Consider the following 17,768-nt stretch of genomic DNA (forward strand, 5'->3'; position numbering starts at 1 on the left):
CCTGGTTTGCTATTGTACAAGACCCATACCTGGTCTATAAGATCCATACATGCATCTCTGCCCTGACCAAGTCTGGGAGTGCAGGCCCATTCTAATGCCCCAGAAATCTCCTTGACTTACTTTCCCAAAGGAGCAGCTTACCAGCTCAGCTCCCATATCTCACATTGTCCAGACAAGAGGCAGAGATCAGTCCTCTCTGTCTCCCATACAGCAAAAGAGCATACATCTCTGGTCCCAGTGAAATCCCTTTCTGGGTTTCAGAAGAGTTTAGACAATCTTGCCATTTGGGAAGTAAGATTTACACTTGGAAAAAGGATGAGACTCACACAACATTAGCAATTCTCTCCAAAAATAACCCTCAAATTCTCTTTCAGTCTCCATTCTTTTTTTTTTTTTTTTTAATGCCTACAGCACCTGGTATTCCTAAGTGGTCTCCCATCCAAGTACTAACCAGGCCCGACACTGCTTAGCTTAGGAGATCAGATGAGATCAGGCACGTTCAGGGTAGTATGGCTATAAAGTCAGTCTCCACTCTTAATCCCTTTGTGCCCTTGATATAGGTGAGAGATTGAGAAATTGTCTAAATGGCTTTCTCTACCTTCCCTTCTGTATGTCTTACACAGCTGTCTGCTTCAAAATTCACTCTGACATTTAGTGTCCAGTGTCTTAGGCTATTAGCTGAAAGTGTTCTTGTAACATTCGGTTGCATGTGTTATACCACTCCTGCTGAGAGACAGGTAGACAATCTTTAAAGAAAACAACAGAAAAAAAAAAAAAAAAAACAGAAAAACAGAGGCAACAGGAAAACAAAACACTCATACCACTTAAGATTTGTGGTCCATCTAGTATATGATTCTACTGCTAGGACAGCCCCCATACGAGATCTTATGACAATAGTATAATTTCTTTGACATCAACATTAAAATTAGACACATTCCAGCTCTTCTTAGTAGCCAGGTGTAGTTCTGTTTATTCTAAACTTAAGTCATCCTTTTGGAGTCAAATTCTATTTTTTGCGTTTACAGGAAGAAAGGAAGTGGCAGGGCAAGGTTTCACTGGATCACCAGCCTGAGCTCCAACAGAACTGAGAGCAACAGAGGCAAAGACATCTGACAACACAGGAAATGCCAAAGGGGAACAACAGGTGAAGGCAAGATCCAGTTAGGAACCAAAATGTTCTCAATGTTGGGAAGGAACATTGCCAGATTATTGGAAAATAATTGCCAGATTTGGGACGCACTGAAGTTGACATATGAAGCAGAGCAGACATTCTGAAACCAAGGGTTTGAAATTAAAAATAATAATTAGAATAATATTTTTTATTTGTGAAATTATCTAGACATTAAAAATAATATAAGCAAATTATCTTAGTATATTTTTATATATTTTAATCAGTATCTGTTTATTTATATATTTATTTATTTATTTATTTTTTATTGTAGTGACATTGGTTAACAAGATGCAATAACATTCAGGGGTTCAATTCAACAGTAATGCATATATATACATACATTGTGTGCTCACCGCCTATAGTTAGATTTCTTTCTGTCACCACACATTTGACCCCTTTTATCCCATTTACCTCCACCCTCACCCATAACCTCTGGTAACCACTAGTCCATGAGTCTGCTTATTTATACTGTTCGTTTGTTGCTTTTAGGTTTATATCCCACATATAAGGGATGTCATGTGGGTTTCAACTTTTTCTGAAAGGCTTATTTCACTTAGCATGATTATCACAAGTTCCATCCACGTTGTCACAAATGGCAGTATTTAATTTCTTCTTACGGCTGAGTAATATTCCGTTGTATATGAGTATCACAGCTTCTTTAACCAATCATCTGTCATAGGACACTTCGATTGCTTCCATGTACTGGCCACTATGAATAATGCTACTATGAACATTGGTGTGCAAATATTTTTTCGGATATATGCCTTCAAGTCTTTGGGGTAAATACCCAGTAGAGGGATAGCTGGATCATATGGTAGATCCATTCTTAGTTTTCTGAGGAACCTCCATACTGTTTTCCATAGTGGCTATACCAATTTGTGGTCCCACCAGCAGTGTATGAGGATTCCTTTTTCTCCACACCCTCTCCAACACTTGTTATTACTTGTTGATAACAGCTATTCTAATAGGTGTGAGATGGTATTCATTGTGGTTTTGATTTGCGTTTCCCTAATAGCTAGCAAAGTTGAGCATCCTTTCATATGTTTGTTGGCCATTCGTATATCTGTCTGTTCAGGTACTGTGCCCATTTTTTAATTGGATTCTTTATATTTTTGTTGTTATCGAGTTATGAGTTCTTTGTATATTTTAAATATTAGACCCTTATCAGAAGCCTTACTTGCAAATATATTTTCCCATTCGGATAATTATCTCTTGACCTTGTCGATGGTTTCTTTGATTTACAGAAGCTTTTCAGTTTGATGTAGTCCCATTCATTTATTTTTGCTTTTACTTCCCTTGCCTTTGAGGTCAAATTCATAAAATCCTCTTTAAGTCCAAGGTCCTTGAGATTAGTTCTTATGTTTTTATCTATGCATTTTATTGTTTCAAGTCTTATATTCAGATCCTTAATCCATTTTGAGGTAATTTTGTTATGTGGCAATAAACAACAGTCTAGATTCATTCTTTTGCAGGTGGCTTTTCAGTTTTCGCAGCACCATTCATTGAAGAGGCTTTCCTTTCTCCACTGTATGTTTTTGGCTCTTTTGTCAAAAATTATTTTCCCATATAAACATAGGTTTATTTCTGGACTCTCGATTCTCTTTCACTGGTCCGTGTGTCTGTTTTTCTGCCAATACCATGCTGTTTTGATTATTGTCGCTTTGTAGTATAATTTGAAGTCAGGCAAAGTGATGCCTCCAGCCTCATTCTTATTTCTCAGGATGACTTTTGCATTTCGGGATCTTTTGTGCCTCCATATGAATATGATGATTTTTTGTTCTATTTCTTTTGAAAATGCCGATGAGATTATGATGGGGATTGCATTAAATTTGTATAATGCTATAGATGATAAAGTCATTTTAACTATTTTCGTTCTTCCAATTGAATATCTTCCCATTTCTTTGTATCTTCTTCGATTTCTTTTAATAGGGTCTTATAGTTTTCATTATATAAGTCCTTCCCATGTTTTGTAAGATTTATAGTCCACATTCCCAAACATATCAGCAGCCTTCAGAAAAGACTGACAGAAATTGGAGTATAAATATCTCTGCTCCCTTGCCCTGGTCAAATAACTATGGGGTGCTATTCTATATTATTTCCAAGTTTTCCTACATGATTAGGCTTAGTCACCCACAGCAGTAGCTACCTTGATAACATACCCTTTATTGGTTGCCTTCCATTCTTTGTATCACTTTCTCACTCCCTTATTGATGTTTCCTCCACCTTCCAAATAATCTATTTACATTCAAATACTGTCTCAGTATCTGCTTAAGGGAGAACACTAACCAAAACAGGGTAGGGGGCGTGTCACATCTGAGGATTAGGAGGCCAGGTAGCTAAATGCCTTGCAGTGCTTGAGAAAGCACAATCCATGATGAATTGTTTCTCCCAAAATGTCAGTAATACAATCTGGTTCCTTATTATGGCTAATAAGACTCATCACTATCTATTTTCAACTCTCCTCTCCAGTCTCATTTCCAACTTTCTTTGTTACGTTTAATCCTTTATTTTATCTTTGGATGTAATTTTTCTTAGTTTTTTTTGGTCATTTCAGATTAAATTCAGCGTGGCAAAAAGGATAAAGAGTCATTTACACCTACCTAGTATAATTCCTATATTCGTTCCTGAGAATGGTCTGCCAGGTCTATCCTGATGATCTATATAGGGTCTCTGAAGGAATCTAAACATCTAGGGGTCCTTAAAGAAGATATTGAGTCTAGTAATGTCTCTCAACCAGACATTCATAGTTGCTCTAGAATGGAACACAATTGATCTAGTTTTGTACATCATGGGTTTTCAAGTGGCAGAAAAGTTTCACCATTAGGTTCATTAAGATTGTGGAGTTATAGCTAATTGTTGACTCACTAAACTAAAGTATGTTATTTTTCACTAATGCTTAGTTTCATTTCACTTAATTTCATTACCAGTAGGTCAGGTAATAGAATGGTGCCATAGCTTTGTTTCACTCAATCAAACTTTATGATCTTTTTAACACTTCCTAAGTCAGAATGCCTGAGATTTTCTCATCTTGATTTATGATAAGTGTAGAGTAAGAATTAGAGAGATAGAGAGCTCTTGAGTTTTACCTAGTTCCATTTCCTATTTTTCTGTTAATCTTCTAGGATAGTCTTACTTCTCATCAAAGATCTGTAATGATCCATATTATATTACTTACTTTAGAAGCTCACTCTTGCAACTAACTCAGCATTAGCAGTTAGTAAATTACAGTACCCAGTATGCAGTACACACTTACACATAATTTCTGAGTGAAGGTTGACTAAATAAACTGTTCAAAGTTTTAAATTTAAGTCCCTTTTGTCTTTCTTAAACTTCAGCAAGAAGAAAACTGCTCAGAAGTTTTGTCAAAGTCTTTTATCAAACTTGAAGAGAATACTAACCAAAGGTGCCTTTTCTCTTGACAACATGACTTTTTTAAACGTTTAACAAAAAATGTTTTGTTTTTAATTTTTTTAATGGCAATTCTGGTAACTGAATTTTTAGGAAAGAACACTGAATACAAAAAGTTGAAAAGGCTGCCACAGAAAGAGTGAGGAATAAGGAAGGAGGACATTCTTAACTTTAAATATCATAATCTGAATGGATTATATTTAAGCTACTCCCATAAAATAAAATTGTTAGAACAGCACCGTCTTTCTCATCAAGATTCAATTTAGTAAGCATTTATTGAACATCTTTCAAATGTGTTTGAGGCATGTTCAAAGAAGTAAAATGCACAGCCCTGCTTTTGAGGAGCTGGTAGCTTAAGAGGTGCTCTTCTTTCTCAGCAGTTTCTTAAATCATTAAGGACTCTGTTTCGATTTAGTATAATCCATGAAGGCTTTTGCAGGAAACTCTAATTTTTAGTGTTTACATGCCTTAGAGCTTCGAATCCAGAGGCAGAGACAGACAGGGAGGTGTGAAATTTTTTAACAAGAGTTTCCATTCCTTTTAAATTGTCTCTTTCCATTTGGCTATTTCATGTTTTTCGTCTTCTTTTTTCTAAATACTATCAAGGATTTATGCTGCATTCCAAAGAAGTTCATATAAACTTTGGGTATGTAAATGGAAGTCTCACCATAGCAGAGTGAGTAAATGCTTTATAACTTTTTCCTTTTACTTATTCTCATTGCCCTTTATACTCCATGAATTAGCCTTTTATGTAACTTGTTTTCAGTAATTCAAAAAGACAGGCTACAGCTTTTTACAAATTGCAAACACCATTCTTAGATGACACATTAAAAGGTTCAGAACAAAATTCCAATGAGTGTGTGGGGGTGTTCCAGAACCAGTTGGTTGACCCAAAATTCAACTTAATTCTGATACTACATACCCAGAGATGGCTTCAGATTTCATAGGTTAAGTGCTCAGTCCCACAGGATTGCCCTCCACTTCAGATGCCAAACACTAGTTCAGGTTGTTACCTGTGCCTCTGACCAACCTGCTATAGATTGATGGTTCCAGCAACCTCCACCTTCAGTTTGATCAATTTGCTTGCGCAGCTCACAGAACTTAGAAAAACATTTTATTTATTAGATTACAGGTTTATTATATAAGGATATTGTTGCAAGAAGTGACAACTGACGGAGGAATTTGGACTCTCAGGCAACTTTGTTAGAGGAAGAATTTATTTGCTGGCAGAGCGCATGGACTTAACAGCACAAAAGCATGAGCTCCCCCTGGTTAGATTTCTTACAGCTTATATACCTCTGCAGTGTCCATGAAAGGGGTGTGTGATTCCTTTGTCTGGGGTTCTACGTAGACCTTGTGACTCAGGATGGGAAGGGGAGTTTCGAGTGGGGGCTGCAAGGGAGAAAGAATTCCCGGACCACCAGTCCTATCTATTTACAGATCCTTTCTCTTGTAGGTGTGACAAGAGTTTCTAGAAGGTCATTTAAAGATCTATAGGGGGTGGTTAATCTATAACCCGCTAAGTCCGTCATTTCTGCAAGCCCTTTCCTTTACATTTTTCAGATGCCTCCTTTCTTAATATAACTCAGAAACAGCCTGATGGGAGGGATGCAAATGGCAAGGTATGGGGAAAGGATGCAGAGCATACATGTTCTCTCCAAGTGCACCACTCTCCCCGAAACTCCACATGTTCAACAACTTGAAAGCTCTCTGAACTTGTCCTTTGGGTTTTTATGGAGGCTTTAATACATAGGCATGATTGATTAAACCCTTGGCCATTGGCGATTGATTCAATCTCCAGACCTTCTCCCTTCAGAGATCAGGGTGGGAATGAAAGTTCCAACCTTTTATTCATAGTTGGTTCTCCTGACAACCAGCCCCCATCCTTAGGTGCTTTCCAAAAGTCATCTCATTAACCCAGTTGTAGTGGAAAGGGGTTTGTTATGAACAACAAAACACCCATTGTACTTTTATGGCTCTGAAGATATTTCAGGAACTAAGGACAACAGAGGAAATGTTATGACAAAAGATGTTCTTATTGATCTTACTGCTCAGCAAATTCCAAGGATTTGGGAACCTGTGAACCAGGAATCATGGATGAAGGTCAAATATATATGAGAAATTTATTTTAGTCACCTGAATGACTAAATCTACATTTATTAAAAATCACAATATCATACACATTTAATCAAAAACAAAATTTTAAAAATATTAAAGTATTCATTTTTCATATTTTAGATCAAATTTATTACTAGCTTATGTTTCATACAACAATATTGTTTATTTGAAATTTTGTTGCTTAAATACATGAGCTTTCCTCTGCAGATGAGTTTTATGGATTTTCTCAGGATCAACTTGGAGGATATATAATAATATAAAGGGAAATTTTAGTAACATTCTTAGTTTTGGATATCAAGAAACTACTAATGTTTGGTGCAATTTATATCTTAGTTGATTTAAATTCATGCTAACTATAACTGAAAAGGAAATCTGGCTTCCTCAGGAGGTAGATTGTAGTTTTTAATGATTATAGATCTCAGATTTTAGAAATGACAGAAAACAGTAATTTTCTCCAGCACCCTAAGACTTTATTTCCTTGAGGGCAATGCCTGTGTCAGTCTCCATGTGCTCAGAAAATAGAGATGAAAGAGTGGAGGTAGAGGGAAGGACTTTGTTCCCCATTTAATTACGAGGCAATTGAGGACAAGGAACTTTCCTGAGATTATATAACCAGCCAGCGTCATGACCTCGGATTTTCTGTATCTTCGTGGAATACATCTTTCTCTCTTAAGCTGCTTCCTAATAGACCATGTTTCTTCTGATAGTATTTCTTAAGGTAAACTTACTGTCTCGCTTTTTTTCTCTGTCCAAAGGATGGACAGAACTTTGGTCCAAGCATCCCTCTTTTTCTTCCTTGGGGAAATATTTGAAGAAAACTTCTGACTTGTACCTCTCTTTCTTCACTACATGCCAAGGGAGGAAGTACGATGAACCTGATTGTGATTGGTGATGTTACGGGGTTACAATGCCTAAAAGCAAGAAACAGGTTCCTCACTTTTTCTTTCACTCTGTACTCAGGCTCTGAAGGGTCTCATCTGCTTCCAGCTCCTGTATGATAAACACACCGGGCAAGAAGGTTCCTCAGCTTCTCAGGCAGCAGGAGACCCACCATTGTTTCTCCTACCCATCTTTTATTGGGTGGGTAATTTGGTGAGTAGTCATGCCCCCAAGTATATAACTCCTTCAGTAAAAGGTTTATCACTGCCTTAAACAAAGCCCTACACATTGATTTTGTGCATCTAGGATTAACACACCTTTGAAATGAGCATAACCACTGTCGAGAGAGCACATAATCTTACCTATCCTGTAATCCAATCCCCACCTTGCTTTCTCCCACCTTTGAGTAATCTTCCTTACTTCCTCTCCTTATCTCAAATACATAAAAGAAACTGCAAAATTGTTATTCTCTGAAGCATTTGAGATCTTTCTTCCTAGCAAGTATCATTAGTTTTGGCTCAGATGAACTCTAAAAAATTCTCTAAAAGTTTGGACACTTTTTATTTTGACAAATATAATAGGGGAATGGTTCTATGATCCTTCTGTGAGGAATATCTGTCTAAATTACCAATGAACTCTTGGTGGCACAAAAGAGAAGAGTCTAATGGTAGATTTGGGAAGGCTGAATTTAAATAGAGAGGTGATTAGATGACAGGAAGGAGATTATAAAAAGAATCTGGGTAAACTTTTTAAAGGAAATGGAATTCTTTTGGATGGCCAAAGACATCATGTGGAAGAGAGTAAAGTCTTTCTTATCCAGAACTTATAACTTGACAGTCATTGGATGAAACACTGCTCATATTGTTTCATTATCTCTCACAGTTTTAAAAGGTAGGAAGTATCTCCATTTTCTAGAAAGAAGTTGGCTCAAAAGGAAGTTAAGTAAATTGCTTAAAAGTTACTTAGTAAATAATTACAGGGCCATAAATAAAATTTAACTGTCTGACATCAATGTCCATGTTTTTATTCCATTCCCAAAAGTAATCCTGCATTGTCAATAAATAATCATTGCATGGCTACCATATACTAGATACTGAAATAGAGGGTATGATTTAATAGAAGCTGCTAAACTGCCTTCAACGAAGGTAATAGTAGTTTACATTTCCACTTACAGGGTATAAAAGTGTCTGATTTTCTAGCCCATTCTCCAAATTGTATAACCAATCTGGAATTCTTTAAAATTTGATGATATCAGTTCTAACTTGTTTTGAATTAAGTCAAGCATCTCTACAAATGGGTGTTTTACCATTTATATTTTTCTCTAAATCGCTTTGTCATACGTTAAATTGTGTCCCTCTAAAAATGTTCGAGTTCGAACTTCAGGGTTCTGTGAATGTGATCTTATTTGGAAATAGGGTCTTTGCAGTTGTCATCAAATTAAGATGAGGTCAAACTGGAACAGGGTGGGCCTTAAATCCAAAGTGACTGGTGTCCTTATACAAAGAAGGAAATTTGGACATAGACACCCATAGGGAGAACGACTTGTGATGACAGGCAGAAGTTGGAGTGATACATCTCCAGGCCAAGGAAACTCAGGGATTACTGGTGACTACCAGAAACTAGGAAGAGTCAAGGAAAGATCCTCTTCTAAACTCTTCAGAGAGAGCATGGCCCTACTGACACCTTAATTCCAGACTTCAAGCCTCCAGAACTGAGAGCATAAATTTGTTTTAAGCCATCAGTTTTGTGGTAAAGTATAGGAGCTCTAGAAGACTAATACACTGTTGCAGAAAAGGTCATTTGACTCTAATTTTGGGTTTAGTAATAATCGGTGAAACAGATGGAGGCAACAGCAGTTTTTTTATAATTATGAATAAATTCCCTAAAATACAATCTTAGTTTTCCAACATGAAACCAAGCTTAGAAAAGAAACAAATATTTAGGGGTTAGATAAGTAAAAAAGAAAAATAAATTAAGGAACTATAAAAACAAACTTGTTTCCTCAGCCCACCTGGATTCAAGAAGGATAGTTAAATGCATGGATCCCCAACCATTGAGCCCCAAAGGCTCCAACATTCCCTGTCAGTGTGCCAGATGATTATATGCTCTGAGCAACCATTAAAATTCGGTGGCTGCCAGGTTCCCTTCATCTCCACTGCTTGGTGGCCTGGAGATATGTGTCAATAAGTGCATTGAGATGTAACAGAATATTCAGTTAAAGTGGTTTAAAAAATAAGAAACTTACTCCCATAACAAGAAGCCAGGATATAAGAAATTTAGAATTGGTTACTATAGCTGCTCATTATTTTAGAGTTTTGAGTTGTTTCTCTACAATTTTCGACTTTCTCCTTATAGTCACAATATAGCTGCTGCAACTCCAGGCATCATACCATCACATAACAACAAAAGTGGAAAAGCGATATATATATTTTTTGCTCATTTCTTTTGAGGGAGGAAAACCTTTTCTAGAAGCTCTTAGAAGACTCTCTCTTGTGCTGGCCCAGAACTCTTAGGTCTTGAGCTACCAAAGATAATGGGTGATGCATTTCCATAGTTTGCCATAGTTATGCAGTTTCAGGATAACTAGGCATTTTTGATGCCTGGGTTTATTAAATAACCAGTAGATAATGCACCAACATAAAACTGATTGCTCAGTCAAAATTGCATCTGAAATTTGGATATGGATCTAGGTAATATGCCAATATATAAACTATATAAAGTAATTATGCTGGATTTTTAGGTTAACATATTTTAGGTTTTAATAGTTCATCTCCACAATGCCTCTCCCAGTGAGCCATGCCTCTGAATAGTCATGCTTTCATGTAGTTCCCACCCCTTGAATCTGTGTTGGCCTTATGACTTTGATTAATGGAATGTGACAGAAGTCACACTGCATGATTCCTGCGTGAGTTTAGATCATACAAAGCCTTGTAGCTTAGAATGTTTACCCTGTGAAGCCAGCTGCCATGTAGTAAGTCTGACTACTTGGAGACCCCCACACTCTGAGGAAGTCCAAGGTAGCCACACAGAGAGGCTGCATGGAGAGAGAGAAATGCCCAGCCAGGCTCAAGCATGCTTGTTACCCCAACCAAGTCATGAACTTTGTGAGCAAAGAAGCCATCTTGGACTTCTAATTCAGTCAGGCCTTCAGATGATTCCAGCCCCAGATGCCATTTGACTGCAACCAGAAGAGCAATCTTGAGAGACAACTTCCCATCTAACTCCAGTAAACTTACAGAACTATGAGTGAAAATAATAATTTTTTGTTTAAGACACAAAATTTTGGGGCCTCCTCAAATGGGGTGTGTTGGACAGACCCTACGGTCAATAATTTCCACTTCCTGATATTACATATTTATGGGCTTCCCTCTCTGAGTGAGGATGGGATCTGTGACTTGCTTCTAATCGACAGACTATGGTAAAGGTGATGGGATGCCATTCCCTTGTTAGGTTACATTATATAAGACTTCATCTCAGATTACTGGAATAAGAGATTCTTCTTGCTGGCTTGATGGAGTGAGCAGCCATATTCAGAAAGACCACAAAGCAAGGAACTACAGGTTCTCTAGAACCTGAGGCTAGCTTCTTTTGACAGCCAGCAAAAATCCAATATCTCAGTTACATTTTCAGAGGGAAATGAATTCTGCTACCTTCCAAGGCTGTCATAAGCAACCTTGAAGTTTCTCCCTAGGTCTTTTAGAACTTTTATTCTTGGTAGTCCTGACCCAATGTGTAAGCTATCTACCATACTGAAAGTACCATGTGGAGAGACAAATGGAGAGAGGCCTTGCCATCTTAGATCCCAGCTGAGCCCAGACTTCCAGACTTCCCTGCTAAGGTACAAGACTGTGAGGGAAGACTTTTTGGACTCTTTAGATCAAACTAGCTATCATCTGAATACCACAGAGTGACCCCAGTTAATGTCACAAAGAGCAGAACTGCTCAACAGAGCCCTGCTCAAATTACTATCTCGCAGTATCATGAGCAGTTTTTTACAGAGTAATCAGGTAGGATATGGTTGGATCTCTTTCAGGAGAGGCAGAGTACCATCAACACTAACCTAGGATATCACCCATGGGAGTTTGGGGGAAAAGAGGAGACTCAATAGCTGAACAATTTTACCTATCACATCTCACTAGATAGGGTTGCATCACTTGTCTCCATCAGTCCTTCACTAACAAGAGGAATAAAATTATCTTGATAAGTTCAGAGTAATCAACATTCATTACTGGTGCTCCTTCCTCTGACTACTTGCTGAACACTCCTTTTGTTGGGAGTCAGGCCACAGTGTGCTATAATGATTACTATTGCCACAGTCATTGTGCCAGGACAAGTGACACTGATTTTGTCTCAACTATCTTCACTGTTCACTGGCAGCTGAAGTTCTGTCCCTACCAGTGCTTACTGCACTTCAGTGAGATTCCCAGAAAAGTGGCTTCCTTTTTTAGAGTTTACAGTTTTCCTTGAGAACCTGAGGCAAATTACCTCAGAGCTGCATCTAAGGATTATTTAGAGTCTCCATCTACTATTACATCAAAAGTGAGTCTTCTCATTAATGATTAGGACACAATCCAGGACAGAGCCCACATACTCTTCAGCCCTTCTGCTATCCTAAATTCCTTAAGGTATACTTCCCAGAGGTTGAAGGAAGATCTTTCTTGGTGGGAAGAAAGGGGCCATTGAATAAATTCATTAGTATAAAACTTCTCTTTGCCATTTTTCCCAGGAAGTCTATCAAATTCTCTAATGCATAGAATTTGTGATACTTGCCTTTATAATCCTAGTGTTCCTCTATTTCCTGTATAGATTAGGCCCATAGCCAAGACTTTTACTAGGCATATAGGTACTAAGAGGAAGATTGGAAGCCATTAGTAGTCGAAATGGACTCAGCCTGGAGGAACTTAAAATTTATGACAGCATCTTGAAAGTGTTAAACATGTTAGTACAAAAGAGTAACATTTCTCTGGAATTAGAGTGCTTAGAAATAAAAAATGAGACCTGTATCTTAACCTTAAGGCAATTTTGACATATAATTATCTCTAGTATTTTGTGTTATTGGGTATTCACTTGTAATTAGGCAAGGCTTCAGAAAATGTCGTAAAGAGAGGAGTGAAAATGTATGTATTCTCTAATCCAGACCAGAGAAGAGAATGCTGAAAATAGGAGCAAAGGAAGACTTGAAGCTTCACATACTTCCCCTGCCTGGGTTTGAAACCATTAATGGAAAAACAATGTTGTATGCCTTGAGTGGAGATTTTAATTAGATTACAGCAATAATCCTAAGGCTCTGCTCCCTGAGAATTTGTGAATTAAAAAAACTAAGATTACCAGAGTGGAAAACTTTCCCAATGAATTAGCTCTTCTATCTCAAAAACTATTAGTCCAACTAAAAAAATTAAAAATTAAAAAACAAGAGATAAGGGCAACATGACTTTATGCATACACGTCTACTAGAGATAGAAGTATACAGGTGGCCCAGAATTCATACTTCTTACACTCATTTGCTTGAAGACAGAGAGCTCTCAAATGGAAAATTGTTAAGGGTGAAGATATAAAAAATACATCTCTTCAATTACTTTGAATACTTTTCCCCTTTTATAAAAACATGGCCTAAAAATCTTGCCATAGTGTGATTTCATTAGTAGAATGCTATAGTCCAAAGTTGAGGTGACACATTTCAGGAAGTCGTTACAAACTTCAGAGCTATTGCATCACCTTCCAATTCTGTTTCCAAAATTATGCTGTTTCTGCTATGAATTATACTAAAGGAAACTCACACAATTTATTTCCAAAGAGTAACATAGTGGAAAAACAAGGATCTAAGTTGTCTCATCTCTCAGAGAGTTGTATTTTATAAGATTTTACTTAAAAAATTATTTCCTGAATTGGAAAACTGGTATAAATCCTGAAGTGAAGGGAAAGTAAAAAGGAAATGATCTCTGCTTTTCTCCTGTATGTTTTCCCTGCCAATCATACTGCAGTCATACTCACATACACAAATAACCATTTTATTGGTCTTTCAATCTTGGTTAAGAGCTGGGTTTAGAGTTTGTGCCTTGTTTATACTATTGTGTCAAAGTTTTGAGTGGAACACAAAAACCACTGTAGGCATTTTAAGTAGAAAGGGATATAGTGCAAGAAATTCTGTTTATAAATTCTTTGCAAGGAAAAAGTTTGGCAGTTTTTTTTTAGAAAACTAAACATGCAATTACCATATGGTCCAGTGACTGTACTCTTGGGCAAAATGAAAACTATATTCACATAAAAACCTACACATGGGAATGTTCATAGCAGCTTTATTTGTAGCAGCCCAAAACTGGAAATACCCCAGATATCATTCAATGGGTGAATGGCTAAACAAACAATGGAAATTCACACCATAGAATAGTATTAAACAATAAAAAGGAACGAACTACTAAGATACACAACTTGGATGGATCTCCAGGAAACTTCAGCTCAGTGAAAAACAACCAGTCCCAAAAGATTACAAGCTGTATAATTCCATTTATAATACTTTTTGAAGTGACAAAATTTCAAAGTGGTGGACAGACGAGTGATTTCCAGGAATTAGGGATGGGGTTATAAAAGGACAACATAAGGCATTCTTGTGTTGTCAGAACTATTTGGAATTTTGACTTTGGTAGGAGATGAACAAATTTATACACGTGATAAAATGGTATAGAACTAAACACACATACATGCACAAAAGAATGAAAACTGGGGAAATCTGAATAAGATCAGTGAGTGAATTGTATCAATTTCAATATTTTGCTTGTGATGTTATACTATAGCTTTTGAGGATGTGACCATGGGAGAAATTGAGTTAAAGGGTACATAGGATGTCACTGTATTATTTCTTACAAATATATTTGAATCTACAATGATCTTAATAAAAACTTCAATTAAAAAAAGTCTTTATAAGGGGCGGAGGAACAGAAGCCCGGGCACTTGATGCCAAGGGCATACCTCTAAGCCAGCCATATATCTCTAAGCCAGAATTTAGGAAACTGCTGCCGCCACCACCCCAATTGGCTCTATATTCATAACACTTGTGACTAGACCCAAACTTGGAGTCTAGTTGCCAAAAACTCTCAGGTCAGTCTGACAAGAAGTGGAAAAATGCCTTTCTTTTCACTTCTACCTGCCAGATTAAAGAGGAACGTGTCTGATTGGCAGAACTTAATCTGCTTCCAAAACACTGGGTGCAAAATGATCTGGGAAATGGGGGTTTTAGCACTTCAATTTTTCCAAATAGAACATGGAATGGGGATTGAAAAATTCAATCAGAACACTTATCATAACCTATCACTAGCTATGTGACCTTGAGCAAGTTTACTAAGCTTTCTGATTCTCAATTTTTATAAAACAGGGAATGTTATGATACTTACCTCATAAAATTAAATGAGATATGACACATCTTACATGCTCATTCAAAACCAGATAATCATTGGATTTCCAACCTGAGGTATTGTGAAAGAAGATTAATGAATATTCCATAAGTGAAAAGCAAAGGAAAGAAAGATTAAAAAAGAAGAGAAAATTTGGAGGGGAAAGCAGAGGCATTATTCTTGAATAAATGGCATCTACTCAATGTCAAGAAATGGGAAACAAAGATGTGGAAAAACTTATTCAATATATAAAGTATTGTATAAAAAGGTTGATGCTGTGGACTGTACTGTACCCTTCCCAAACTTTATGTTGAAGCCCTAACTTGCAATGTGATGGTATTTAAAGATGGGGGCCTAGAGATAATTAGATCATGAGGGTGGAGACCTCATGATGGCATTATTGGCCTTATTAGATGAAGCACAAGAGAGAAAGACATCTCTCTCGTGATCATGTGAGGACCCAGCAAGAGATGGCCTTTTTCAAGCCAGGAAGAAAGTTCTCACCATGAACCAAATCAACCAGCAACTTGATCTTAGACTTCTCAGTCCCCAGAACTGTGAGAAATACATTTCCGTTGTTTAAGCCACCTAGTCTATGGTATTTTGCTTCAGTAGCCTGAGTTAATACAGTTCACTTTTATCTGTTTAGAGAACTTGGAGTTTATGGCCTTGCCCTTGTCTTCACACTTTGTATCATGTTTAAAACAGCCACCCTTCTGACCTTCTCGCCCCACCTCCAAAATAAAAAGCCAAACAAGAAAACCCTTTTTTTTTCACTTATAGCTGCCTGTTTTGGACTGAATTGTGTCCCCTCCACCCCCCATTCATATGTGAAAGTCCTAACCCCCAATAACTCAGAATAGGACTATTTGGAGATAGGTTCCTTAAAGAGGTAACTAAGTTAACATGAAGATATTGGGTGGGCCATACTCCAATATGACTGATGCCCTTAAAAGAAGAGGAAATTTAGACACAGACACATATAGAATGACATGTGACATGAAGATGGCTGTCTGTAAGACAAGAAGAGAGGCTGCAGAAAAAACCAATCCTAATCTTGGAATTTCAGCTTCCAGAACTGCGAAGAAATAAATTTGTTGCTTAAGCCTCCCAGTCTCTGGTATTTTGCTATGGCAGTCCTAGCAGACCAATATACCATCCTACCACTTTTCTTCAGAGAAGTTTTCCAGAGAAACATCCTTCATTTTTCAATCTTTCACTGTATGTGTGAATGACCATGTCCCTCAGTATTTTGTAATTATTTTATTTACAGGCTCTACAATATTATTGATTTTTTTATGGGTCTTCTACTATCATACTTCTTACTAGAACAGGCAAATGTCCAGAGTTTAGTAGCATGATAGGAGGTCTCCCAGCTTCAAGATAAACTTGGCACATTCTCGAGTATCCATTTTTTCAGAGATTTTGGGGACAATGTTAATTTATCTGTATTTTAATTCAAAACATATTTATACTAAATCAAATATATTATTAAGAGAATCTAGTAGATTTCAAAGACATTTCTTGCTTATAATGAGTTCCCCTAAATGAAAGTCTTTATTCTCCTCTGCATTAATTAGGGCTTTTTCATTCACCACTCAGCGGCAGACTTCTGTTACTGCTTTTAACACTTATTCAGTCATTCTCTATTGAATGGGCAGAAAATAGGCAACATGTGAAACCAAAGATAAGCCTATCTGTAAAGCTAAGGAATATTCCTGAGAGGCTTAGGGAAAAAAAGATTTTTAATTTCCTCTTGATCTTTTCTGATTTGGGGATTGGAGGTCTGGAACATGTCTTGTGTGCTAGATTGGGCACTCTCCTAGTTACTTAATTTGTCATTTTAAAGTTATAATCTGAGGTGATCTGTTGGGGAGAGGAATATGTACAGATAAGCAGAGCAGTGAGATAGGAAAATTTCTGTTTCCTGCCTGGATTCTAGTCAACTGCCTAGGTACACACTTCACACACCTGTTATCCTCCCGGTGTCTGAGTCACCGGGAGGTTCCTTTCCCTGTCCAATGTGCAGCTGCCACATGGAAGCCAAATTCAACAGACATCAAGCTAGATCCTTACCTTGCATTTGAATTACATTTTTTTTTGAAGTTGGCCAAATTCAGGTTTACTGACCCGTGTAGTCTTTTCAATATTTTCTTATTGCGCACATGGGCAGAGCGCCCGACCAGTACTCTAAACTAGAAGGTTTTCAATCCAATTTCTAGGAACCTCATGTTTGGTTTCTGCGGAAAGAGCCAGAAAGCCAGATTGGAGGTGAGGTTAGAAATTTGCCACAACTGTGATCCCGTTCAGAGGCCTTGTAACGCTAATGCCTTTCAGGAAACATAAAACCAGACTCTCCTCAGAGAGCACTGCAACAGGTTTTCAGAAATTTATCAAAGCCTTTGACTCAGGCCCTGTGAAGTGCAGATGTGACATTCAGGGCTTTTTCCTAATGGAAGTCAGCCCATCGTGCCTCCCAGCATCCTCGGGAATTAGGATTCCTGGGAGATTCAGTAGGGCGAAGTTGAGGACATGAGGGTTCCGTGGAGGCTAACATGGTGCAGTACAGGCTTACCGATGGCCCACCCTCTCCACTCTCTAGCCTAGCCAAGGGACCTACCAGGAGCGGAGACCTGGTGTCATTTCCTTTCCTGAGGCTGCGGATTAGCTCCAGTCACAGAGGCAGAGGCTAGCGGCAGAGGCCAGCTGCAGGTCCCGCCCCCCTGACGCCCCGCCCCACCGCGCGGCGTCGACGGGAGGCGGGTCCTGAAGCAGGCGCAGCTCGAGCGTCGTGGACTGACGAG

The 17,768-nt window shown here is 37.9% G+C and overlaps 1 long non-coding RNA gene and 1 pseudogene across 1 annotated transcript; both read right to left on the bottom strand.

The window, feature by feature from the left end:
- Positions 1-402: 402 nt before the first annotated feature.
- LOC120607763 (uncharacterized) lies at positions 403-521 on the bottom strand (annotated as a pseudogene).
- Positions 522-6,851: 6,330 nt separating this feature from the next.
- On the bottom strand, positions 6,852-17,734 carry LOC120607722 (uncharacterized). Its single transcript, XR_005654224.1, has 3 exons — positions 17,585-17,734; positions 17,041-17,204; positions 6,852-7,687 (listed from the first exon to the last, which is right to left on the bottom strand). It is a non-coding gene; the product is annotated as an uncharacterized LOC120607722 (long non-coding RNA).
- Positions 17,735-17,768: the final 34 nt, after the last annotated feature.

This window comes from Pteropus medius, unplaced genomic scaffold (assembly GCF_902729225.1).
Source record: "Pteropus medius unplaced genomic scaffold, Ma_sr-lr_union100, whole genome shotgun sequence".
Lineage (NCBI taxonomy): Eukaryota > Metazoa > Chordata > Mammalia > Chiroptera > Pteropodidae > Pteropus > Pteropus medius.